This window comes from Macaca nemestrina, chromosome 7, assembly GCF_043159975.1.
Source record: "Macaca nemestrina isolate mMacNem1 chromosome 7, mMacNem.hap1, whole genome shotgun sequence".
Lineage (NCBI taxonomy): Eukaryota > Metazoa > Chordata > Mammalia > Primates > Cercopithecidae > Macaca > Macaca nemestrina.
In genome coordinates, this window is record NC_092131.1 from 21,490,290 (window position 1) to 21,503,064 (window position 12,775).

A 12,775-nucleotide genomic window follows, 5' to 3' on the forward strand; every position below is an offset into this window, starting at 1 on the left:
ACTTAAATGTATATCAGAATTATTTATTGAATATAGAAGTATCAAAGATAATGTGTTGATCAAAACAATAGCTCCTCTCCCAAACTTCTCATCTCCATCCATGATACTATCATTCTTAGCAACACTCAAGACCTTCTGTTTTCTGAAATACTCATCTTCCTTCCATTTCCTCAAATCGATTTGTCTTTATCTTCAGTTGGATAAGCCTACTTTCAGCTTTTTGTTATGTAAGCTAATACAAGTTAAGTGTAAGTTGTTTTAACTTCTTTCCTTCTTTATTTTTTCTTCCCTACTTGTCTTGCTCTCTTCTTCCTCCCTCACTCCTTCCTTCCTTCCTTCCTTCCTTCCTTCCTTGCTTCCTTGCTTCCTTCCTTCCCTCCTCCTTCCTTCCTCTTTCCTTTATTATTTCTTGTCTTCCTTCCTCTGTTGAAGCTGAAAGCATCCAAAATTACTTTACTTTCAATAATTTTGTATAAGTCAACACACATTTATCAAGTTCTTTCCCTAAACCTCCATGTAATATTAACAATTCTGGGAACACAAAGAAGTAAAAAGATTCCTTGCCTTACTATGTTAATCTTTCTTTTATATCACTAAAGACCAACTTTTTTTTTCTTTTGAGACAGGATCTTGCTGTGTCACTCAGGCTACAGTGCAGTGGCATGAACTTGGCTAACTGCAGCCTCGATGTTCTGGGTTCAAGTGATCCTAATGCCTCAGCCTCCCAAGTAGCTGGGACTACAGGCACATAGCACCATGCCTGGTTATTTTATCTTTTTGTAGAGACAGGGTCTCCCTAGGTTGCTCAGGCTGGTCGCAAACTTCTGGTCTCAAGCATTCCTCTCGCTTCAGCTTCCCAAAGCACTGGGATTACAGACCTGAGCCATCACACCTGACCACCAAAGGCCAACTTTTGCCTTTAATGAGTTTTGTGAGTTTGTGTGTATATAGGATGACTCTTTTTTGATTCATTTTTTCATTTTCACTTCATAGCAATCCTAGAAAGTCTACTAGATCTAGTGAATTGTATTCCCTTTTAAAGATAAGGAGCCCAAGGCCAAGATGCTTTAAGGCTACAGTAATAATGGCAGATTTGGAAGTGATGCCAAAACACATTGTCTTCCACCATGTCAACACTTCAGGAGTTGGATGTTAGGTGACTTGACATATAATAAAAAACTCAGAATAGATGTATTTTTTTAAAAGATGGGGTCTTGCTTTGTCACCTAGGCTGGAGTTCAAGTGGTATGATCATAGCTCATTGCAACTTCAACCTCCTGGGCTCAGGTAATCCTCCTGCCTCATGCTCTCTTCCTGCCAAATAACTGGGACTACAGATGTATGCCACCATGCAGGATGAATTTTCTTTTTTAATTTTTATTGTCTGTAGAGATCAGATCTCACTTTGTTACCTAGGCTGGTCTTGAACTCCTGGATTCAAGCTATCCTCCTGCCTTGTTCTCCCAAAGTGCTGGGATTACAGGCACGAACCACTGCACCTGACTGTTTTGTTTTCAGGGTTTTTTTTTTTTTTTTTTTTTTTTTGCAATATCTAGCTGTTGGTCATCATTATTGTTACTGTTACAGGATCTTTGGGGTGAGGCTTTTCCAGATGGAAACCTCTGTGGCCAGTGGTGCTCTTGCTTGAGTTTTGCTTGGGTCTTTTGGGCTTGTTCTGCCCACTCAACCTGGCAGTCTATGTGTGGTTCGCACTACTGGCCTGGATCCCACACCTGCCAGGGGCGAGCAGAGTGGTAAGGGGTGTGTGAAAAGTGAGTGTGGGGTCTGGCCACTGCACACAGCCAGGCACACTGGCTGTGGCAGGACAGGAAGCTCCAGGAGCTGGTCCAGGTGCTAGCTCCCTGTGAGGCTGTGGCTGAACCGGGCATACCACAAGCAGCTTCCACAGCTGGCATCAGGGAACATGGTGATGCCAGAAACCACAGAGCCCCAAAGAGGGTGTCACAGCCCTGGCTTGGGAAGCTCCTAGGTCTGGGCTCCCCATAGGGCTTCAGCTCGTCTCTTATTTTTCCTTCTCTCCTTCTTGTCACCCGCAACATGATGAACAAGGAGCATGTTTTGGCCCTGCTTGTGTTACAGCTCTTTTAGCCCTGCCATTCAATGGGTCCCAAATTATTGTCCTGTGTTCAGGAATAATGAGGTATGCAGACAACTGAAGGGTTAGCAAGGCAAAGAAAAACTTTATTGAGTGACAGAACAGCTCAGAGGAGACCTACATTGGGTAACTCCTCTCTGCAGGCAGGGTGGCCAGATGAGTGTTTAGCTCTTGGAAGAGAGGAGACCCTAGAGTGCATAGCTCCTCTTTACAGCTGGCAGTCCCAACATCTGCTCAGCTCTCAGCAGAGAGGAGACCCTGGATTGGGTAGCTCCTCTCTGCAGCTTGTTGTGTCGGTCCTCGTTTTTTGAGTCTGGCTGAGTTCAGGGTTTTTATGAGCTTCAGAGGAGAGGAAGTATGTGCTGATTGGTTCATGGGTGGCCATGGGTGGGCCTGGAAAAAGCACCATAAGTTTCCATTCCAGTTTGTGGTACTGGCAGCCTGGCCCCCAGGCTTCAGGCCTTGAAGGTGGGGCTTCACCAGGGACCTGCCCTTTTCTGCCCAGGAGCCTGTCTGCCTCTTGCCACTGTTCATGGCACCCAGGCTATTTATGCTGAGGAGCACGTGCAGGCCAGCACCGAACTGTCCTCAGTCCTGCCTTGGCCTTCCTCCTGGTACTGCTCAGTGCCCAAAGTCTGGAGCAGTATGAGACAGCAGGGCTGGCATGTCAGCATTCTCCCAAGTGTGCACACACCCAGATAGGTTGCAACAGCACCTGGGCTCAACCTCAACTCTGCTCCGAGATTGAAGCGGGAGCTGGGAGGAGGAGAGGCCAAGAAGCAGGAGCAAGACACTTCCAAGCCTGCAGGGGTCGGACCCTGCAGGTTTCCCAGACCCCTGAGAGTGCAGTGATGCCAGTGTCTGCAGTTGCAGCTTGGACGGCTCCCACTGTGGCTGGGAGGGAGGGGCTCCTGCCTGCTCCTGGCCCCCAAGAGCACAGGGATGCCCAGGTCCAGAGCCATGGCTGGGCAGCTGCAGCTGCACCTGGGGAGTGCGAGGCTCCCACCCCACCATTTCAGTAGGGGCGGGGCTTCTGCCTGGTCCTAGGTCCTGCTGGCTCTTTGGATTGTGCAGCCCCGACTGCGCCTTTGCCTCTGCAGCTGGTGTCATGGCAGCAGCTGCCCCAGAGCGGTCACCACTATCATTACTACATCCCTAAGTGATATGGTTTAGCTGTGTTCCCACCCAAATTTCACCTGGAATTGTAATAATCCCCACATGTCAAGGGCAGGGACAGGTGGACATAATCGAATCATCAGGGTGGTTTACCCCATACTGTTCTTGTGGTAGAGAATAAGTCTTACAAGGTCTAATGATTTTATAAAAAGGAGTTCCCGTGCACAAGCTCTCTCTTGCCTACTGCCATGTAAGACATGTCTTACTTCCCCTTCAGTTTCCACCGTGATTGTGAGGCCTCCCTAGCCATGTGGAATTGTGAGTCAAGTAAACTTCTTTCCTTTATAAATTACCCAGTCTCAGGTATGTCTTTATTAGCAGCATAAGAACAGACTAATATACTCAGCTTCCACCTTTCTAGTCCAATATATCAGTTGTGACACAATGTAACTACATGGTAAAAATGTACCTTTCACAAATCAGCCCACATTCTTTATCCTAATCTTTTCCCACAGGCTGTATGCTCCTACTTGTGGTCTGCTGTGGCCTCTACCTCTCCTGAACCATTAAATCTCTGGCAGAATTAGATTTGTTTTCAATATTTGTTGATTAACTGTTTGAATAAAAAAATATTTGCTTGGCTAAAATCTTACCCCTAAGTCACACAGCTAACATGTAGCAGAGCTGGGATACAAATCCATGTCCATCAAACTCCAATGAACATTATGTTTTATTTTGAAGAGAATAAAACAGGATACCTAAGAATTGTCTCTTCAGATAATGATGGCAGATTATTGCAGATATTGATTACTTAACTTCCTCTATTGTTAAGAAACTCCTTCTATTACACCCCCAAACAAAAACCTTCAATGCCCGTATACAGCCTAATGCAGAAATGAAGGTCTCAGAAGAGAATAAAGTCTGTTGATGTGTGGGTATGGATTTCTCCACTTCCCTTTTTTCCCCATCTACCTCCTTGTCATTATTTAGTTAAATTTCTGTTCCTTAGTAAAGCCTCTCTTCACCCACCTTAACTAGGTCATGTCTACAGACCAAGATTCATAAAATGTGTTGTCATACCATGACGCTGACCATGCCTTATTGAATTTATTTGTATAATATTTATTTTTGCTGGGAAATTTTAAGCCTTTAAAAGACATAGGATGTATTTATCCTCTTTGCTATTATTGCCCAGTATGTATCCTTGTTTTCAGTATGTAACAGGTACTCACACACACACACAAATGTGCTGATGAGGAGAGGGTTGCCTACAGAAGAAGGAAGCACTGCTTTCCCTCTTCTTCCAGTTAACAAAGGCTCCAAAACCAAACATATTAGAGCACACACACACGAAAACACACACAAATACAGAAGCTCAACAGACAGTACATATTAATTAACGGCAAAAGTTGCCCTTAGGTGATTGTATTTGTCTTCTAGGGTTGCCATAACAAAATATGGTAGACTGGGTAGCTTAAACAATAGAAATTAAGGTACAAGATTAAAGTGCCAGCAGGATTGGCTTTTCCTGAAGTCTCTTTCCTTGTCTTGCAAATGGCAGCTTTCTGACTGCCTGTCCTGATACAGCCTTTCCCCTGGGTACATGCAGCCCTGATTTCTCTGTTATATTGGATCAGGGCCCCACCCTTATGACTTCATTTAACCTTAATTACCTCCTTAAGAGCCCTATCTCAAACAGCAATCACGCTGAGGGTTAGGAAGCTCCACCCAGTCAACAAGAATTTCAGAAGGACACAATTCAGGCCAGGCACAGTGGCTCACGCATATAATCCTAGCACTTTGGGAGGCCAAGGCAGGCAGATTGCTTGAGCTCAAGAGTTTGAGATCAGTTTGGCCAACATGGCAAAACTGCATGTCTACTAAAAATACAAAAAGTTAGCTGGGCGTGGTGTCGCACACCTGTAATCCCAGCTACTTGGGAGGCTAAGGCACAAGAATCGCTTGAACCCCAGAGGTGGAGGTTGGAGGTTGCAGTGAGCTGGGCTTGCACCACTTCACTCCAACCTGGGCAAGAGTGAGACTCTGTCTCATAAAAAAAGAAAAAAAAAAAAAAAGAAAAGGACAAAATTCAATCTATGATAGTGACATAAAGAGATTTTTTTTTTATACCCATGCTATTCTTGATCTCTGTATATGCAAAATATGAAAGTGTAGCCAATTTTGAAGAATGAGATGCTGTTTGAAGAATAAGATGCTGTTTATACAAACATGTACTTAAAATATCAGTATCACAGAATCTCCCTTGAATCATCTCCTATAGATGTGCAACAGGCAACTGGAAAATGCCATACAGAAGAATTGGTAATCCAAAACTTTATTTATTAAGAAAATCTTCCACACTTTATTGGTGTGGTACCACATTTGCTGTAATTGTCTAATATCAGCTTACATATAGTTAATCGCTTTTATTTCCACTAACAAAATTGTAACATGATCGGAAAATGCCGAGCAAGCACATGAAAAATGGGAATAAAAAACCTTGCTTAAGAAAGAATGGGCTATTTTACTTGTAAAATAAAACATTTATTCATTTACCCATTCTGCATTTTAAATATAATACTTGCAGACTGAGAAGCAAACTTATAGAATAAAAGAAAATGCTGGTTCACATAGACGGCTATGCTATATTGGATTCCCTAGTTGTTTCTTTAATGTATTATTGAGGAATTTATTTAACAACCATACTTACAATATTATATAATACAATAATATTTATCAATTTTAGTGCAGTTTTTTTTCTATAAGCCAAGCACATTTTTTTTTTTTTAGAAAAACCCATGGAATAGATACTAATGTTGTTCCTGTTTTACAGGAGAGTAATCCAAGTTCAAATACTTTAAAAAGTTTCCCTGAGTTACCTAGCTGGCATGTGAAGCTGGGATACAAATATAGATCCATCAGACTCCAGTGCACACACACAATCCCTCCTGCTATACATCCTCACTTTTCTGCTGCTTGTTTTTTCTCCTCTTCTAAATTCCATAAAACTTCGTGTTTACTTTTTAAAAAAGTATATTTCTTAAAAGTTTTCCTCCAAATAATTAAAAGAATTCAAAGGATTCAAAGGCATCTCTTCTTATTTTTATATAGTCAGAGAGGTAAGTTCCCTAGTCATAGTATCTATCATTTCTAACATTTCTAAATCTAGACCAGGTTCACTATGGCGGAGATTTTTAAAGCTCACTAAATATCCAAGAGCTTCTTACACTCCCCTGACGCTTGCGTTTGGTTTTGGTCACATATCTTGGTCTGACCAGTGGCCTGCCAGCGGCTATCACCATTGTTTTTGAGGAAGTGAAGTCTCTAGGCATGCTCCATCTCTCTCTCGTTCAGTGACCACCATGCACGCAGGTAGGAAAGGCATAAGACAGTAGCATAAGAAATCCCTAAATAAATATTTAAAGTTTACCTGGAAATCCACTAAAAATGTAGCAGAATTAGTGTGGGTAAAAAATAAACTTCTTTTTGTTTTTCTTATTTAGAGTAGTCTGATTAATGCAGGCATAGGAAGAGACTTAATAAACGCAAATCGTGATTGATCCAAAATCCTGAAGTTAAAGCGAAGTCAGTGGACATTCAGTTTGGAGTATCAGAAAACCTGACCATAAATTACTTAAACGGTAGGCAATTTGTTATCTCATATACAAATATATGCTGGAGGTGGATTATTCTAGGATAGTAGCTCAGTGATATGTCTGCGGCAGCTCCAAGGATGCATAACATTATAAACGTTAGAAGAAAAAGAATTTATATCATAAATTTCCCACCCTAGGAAAACAACCCTTTGTATTTAATTGCCCAGCATTGTATTAAATCCTTCTTCCTAAACCAATTATCACAATTGAATTGGACATAATGGGATTGGTTCCCTAGTCAAATTAATATTCATTACCCAGGGCTGAAAGAGCCCGTGAAATGAATGGTTGTCCAACTCTTGAATAAACTCAGAATTCTGCTAGCGAGGAAAAAGCAATACCGTCTACTGAGTAGACAATAAAAAGATGTTGAGAGAGTGAAAATGTTCTCTCAACATTATGCATCCAATTTCAAGTGCAATTTTAAGTTAAAAATATGGCTAAGGTTATTGTATATTTAAACTTGATTTTTTGCCAGGTGACCAATGTTTTACGGTAGCTTGAAACATATTATTCTTGAGTTTATTAACCCAACAGAAGAGTAGAAATTCTTTCAATGGGAGTAAAAATTTCTCACAAATACTCAACTCTTAACTCAGTTTCTTTTTATGTCATAAGTGGATCCCACTCTTGGGTTACTGGTTTTAAAATTTTATTTTTATTTATCCTACCTAACTTTAAACTAGTTGTGCTGGCATCAGGTAGATAATACCAGTATTTTTTAAAAAAAATATTCACCTTGGAGTGCTACAGCTTGTGGGTGTTGTCAAGCAGGAGTTCATTTAGGATTAAACGTGGATTCTCCTCACTGTCCTATAGGCTTTACAGCCAGGCATTAAGCAAACTTGGCTAGAGGAGATATTTTAAATTTAATAAAAATAATATTTGCTTACTGTGAACTCAAGTATAATTGCACATTATAAACATGTAACAGAAGCTCCACAAAGGAAACATTACTATATATGCGAAGGGTGGTCAGGAGCTAAATTAAGGAATTCTACTGTCTAGCTCCACATTTCATCATTTTCTGAGATGATTTCTAAGAGAATCCACTCTCCAAGTCCCCAGTGCATATGCTTTTTGAGAATTCGTATGATCATCTCCACCTCCCTACACTATGAATTTAAATGATTAGTGCTAATGTGCACACACAAGCAGGTGAGTTCTTGGCTCTTCAGAGTCACTGCAGCGAGGAGTTGAATGATGTGTGAAATGAAAAATCCTATCCAAAGCTCAGAGGGAGTTGAGAGAGGACTGTGCTGTGGGTTCCAGGCAGCCCGGGTTAGCATCAGTGAGAATCACATTGGTGCGTAATAAAAGCTCCCAAGCCTCCCACCACTCTGCGTGTGGGCAGGTGAGTGTGCTTTAATGAGCTATTTTATGCCTGTCCTTGTCTCAGTACATCTCTCTTATCTCTCCAGCTACCCAGAGTTGTAACAATTAATAGTCTCTATCACAAAGTGAAGTGTTAGGTGAGAAAATTACCTGGACTACTTGAGCTAAATGATTCAAACTACCTCTATTTTCCAGAGATATTAAGGGGAAAGAAGGAAGAAATTGAAAGAAGGAGTTGGTCCTTAGAAATATTAACTTCAGTTCTTTACTGTGGGTGTTTAAGGGATCAAAGGTCTACGCTTAGATGTATCACATGCTGCTCTTTATTAGCCTGTGCAAAATAAAATAAAAATATTAAGTTAACCTCATATACACATGCACACCCTGTATATAATAACAAAAATGATAATAAAACATACTCCTGCACAATGAGATAACAAGTAAAAATGTACAATAGTATCCCCTCAACCACAGTGTCACTTTCCAAGGCTTCCGTCACTTGTCGGCCACCAGAGTCTGAAAATCAAATGGAAAATTCCAGAATTAAGTAATTCCTAGGTATTAAATTGAGAGCTGTTCTGAGTATTGCGATGAAATCTCGGGATGTTCTAGAATGTTAATCTTCTTTGTCCAGCCTCTCCATATTGTCTATGCTGCCTTCCTGTTAGTCATTTAGCAGCCATCTGGGTTATCAGGTTTACAGATCACAAGAAGACGGAAGAGAGCAGAACAATAAGACATTTTCAGAGACAGAGAGAGACAGGGAGAGAGATCACGTTCACATAGCTTTTACTGGAGTGTCAAATTTTAATTGTTCTATTTTACTATTAGTTATTGTTAACCCCTTACTGTGCCTAATTTATAAATTAAACTTGATTGTAGGTATAGATGCATAGGAAAAATCACAGTATATATAGGGTTTGGTACTATCTGAGGTCTGTCATCCTCTGAGAGTCTAGAAACATATTTTCCATAGATAAGAAAAGACTACTTTACAAAAGTACCTAAGCTCTTTGTAAAATGTGAAGATTTTGAATTAACTTGTGACAAGTATTAAGTGACAAGTTTTCCAGGATTGGCTGGCTGAGTCTAGAGGGACTGGGGTTTGTAATAGACAAACAAACCAAAACAACTGAATTCAAGGTGGACCCTCTTAATCTCAGAAGAGATTAATCTCAGATCTTCATTAGATCTGACTTGTAACATTACAAGCAAAAATTAATTTGTTTGTTTCACTACATCCCCAAATTGAACCACCAACTATCACACAAAAGTTTCCTTGGAGCACAGAAAATCTGATTTTTAATTTTGACAGTTACCCATTCATTTCGGTGTGTATTTGAGAAAAATATAACTTGGGAACAAACAAGTGGTCCTCTGAACACTATTCCTTAGGAGGAGACTAACTTAGAAACATATCATACAGGCCGGGCACGGTGGCTCACGCCTGTAATACCAGCACTTTGGGAGGCCGAGGCGGGTGGATCACAAGGTCAGGAGTTCAACCAATATGATGAAACACCATCTCTACTTAAAATACAAAATTACCCTGGCATGGTGGCATGCACCTGTAATCTCAGCTACTCAGGAGGCTGCCGGGATGCGGAGGTTGCAGTGAGCCAAGATCACACCACTGAACTCCAGCCTGGATGACTGTTTCAAAAAAAAAAAAAAAAAAAGGGAGAGGAAGGAAAGGAAAGGAAGGAAAGGAAAGGAAAGGAAAGGAAAGGAAAGGAAAGGAAAGGAAAGGAAAGGAAAGGAAAGGAAAGGAAAGGAAAGGAAAGGAAAGGAAAGGAAAGGAAAGGAAGAAGAGAAACAAAGAAATACAGGCTGGTTGCAGTGGTTCACACCTGTAATCCCAGCACTTTGGAAGACCGAGGCGGGTGGATCACAGGGTCAGGAGATCAAGACCATCCTGCTACCATGGTGAAACCCCGTCTCTACTAAAAATACAAAAAAGTAAGCCAGGCATGGTGGCACGTGCCTGTAGTACCAGCTACTCAGGAGGCTGAGGCAGGAGAATGACATGAACCCAGGAGGCGGAGCTTGCAGTGAGCCGAGATCCCACCACTGCATTCCAGCCTGGGTGACAGCGAGACTCCATCTCAAAATAAATAAATAAATAAATAAATAAATAAAATGAGTAAATAAATAAATAAGTATACCATATGGCAAAACCAGTGAAAGCAATACCTAAATGACAAATTCAGGAAGCACTGAGATACAGCAATGGCAAGGGCTTAAAGGGTTTTAAGTAAAGAAGTATTACAATTCTTAAACATTTTTCTAAAATTAAAAACATGTTTAGCCTTCTTTTCAAGTGATTTTCTCCCCTCTAACCTGCACATTATCACCGTCATTCCACCATTAACCCTGATTTTATGTCATTTTATTCAGCACCACCATCATAATAGCTCAATTTCTCAAGTAGTTAGCACTTGTGAGGCAGCAAGGCATTAAGTGCTTTAAATGCACTATTCCGCTGAATCTTTACAACAATTCTGTAGGAGACACTATAATTATTCCCATTTTGCAGATGAAGAAACTGAAGCTTTGAGAAGCTACCCCTAAATCTAATTTGTTTTTGAAGCTTATTTTTTTCCTTCTGAAATTCCCACCTCATTACCTATATCTCTTATATATTAATGGTGTAATTAAGAGTATCATAATAAGGGCAAAGACTTACTGACCACTCATATGTTTAGGACACTGGTTTAAATGGTTACAAAGATTGCCTTATTTAGTACTCACAAGAACCCCTCACATAGATACTAATATTATCTTTGCTTCACAGACGTAAGAATGGAAGTAGAGAGAAGTTAAACAACTTTTCCAGCGTTACATAGCTATGGATTGTAAGAACTAGGGTTTGATTGCAGGCAGCCTGGCCTCTGAATATACTTCCAAGAAAAGGTGTTTGCACTCATCCTTAGTCGTGCCTGTGGGGTGGGACAAACAGAGAGTGCACCAGAGTCAGGATTAATCAGTCAGGTTGTCCTGGGGATGCTTGCCTGTGAAAGCCTAGACAGAGTTGTTAAATCATAAAATCTTTGTTTCTGTTCCACGTTTTTATCACATGTGCTAGGTTTACTTGTAGGAAAGAGAGGAGAAAAAAAGAGCAATGAGAGGGCAAGAAATAGGGAGAAGAAAGAAAGAGAAAAAGATAATTGAAGCAGAGCAAGTTAAATTGATATTACTCTCCACTTACGTCTCAAGTCTTGAATACATTTGGAGATGTACAAATTAAAAAGTTTTTCAAAGACCTTCTTGGCTAAATTGACCTCAGTGGTCTGAGACATTCCAAAGCAACGGTGGACTCTGTCACAGTACCTCTAAAGACAAATCTGCTTAATAAGTTGAACTCTTCAGTTACAGATAGCTAGAAGCCAAATTATGTTCACAATGCCCTTTAAAAATTCCTCCATTCTCCGATTCAGCAATCAGGTTAATCTTATGAATATAAACAAGAACCGACATGATTAAACTGTTTTACATAAAATTTATTAATCTAGTACCAAAGGGATGTAGACTTTCTGTAAAGTGCTTTCTGAAGTCTTCTTTGTTCAAACTATTTAATATTTTGTCTCTAAAAATTTCAGTGTTATTTATTTATGGTAAGAGAATCCAAATGTTTTATAATGCAAAACATGTGATGAATTTAACATGGTGATATAAAATAATTAATTTAAATTATTAGTTAAAAAATTTCAGAGACTAAGAGTGGCAACCAAATAATCTGTAGGTGCATTCTTTACTTAGTTTCATGGGGGCAGTTCCATATTTTCCTTTTACAGGTTAGCAAAGAAACATTTGTTTTTCCATTCAACCAACATCTCTAGCAAATCAAAAAGTCATGCAATCTTTAGCTTGACTTCTTGAGTTAGGCTATTTCTATGTTGCTTGACAAATAAGACGAGATAAGTAATGACTTTTAAAACTATTAAATATACCAAAATACAGTGATAACACCTATAAAATTTATTAAAAATAAATTATGCAGCTTTTAGTCTGTAGGAAGTGGCATTCTGACAAAACAGAATGTTTTGTCAGAATGCCACTTCTATCTAAGGCTTCAGGCAACCTGGCTACAGTTTTCCTTAGGCTGATTGGAAACAGCAATTATAGAAAATCTGATCAGTGCAATTGCTTAAAGTGGATCGACTGCATACAGAAGTCCTAAGGAAGAGATGACATATTTAATTACACAGCAAACACTCATTAGCTGAGCTTTTAGGAAAATAATGATAGCTAGGTACAGAAAAATAGACATTATAATATTTATAAGAAGAAGCATGGTAATAGTGACAGTTGATAGAAAGAAAGGCAGCCACTGTAGTATCTAGGCTTTTCTTGCCTTAAATTTTACAACATAGAGAGAAAGATGAAATTAATAACCCCACATTAAAGGGGATTCAAATAAGGCTAAGAGAATTCATGATTTTCACCCAATATTATCCAGTTGATAAGTAACAGAGACAAGATTGCAACCCAGGTCTTTATGTCGTCCAGGTCTGTTCTCTGAATTGCTGGGTTTGACTTTCTACCAGCACCA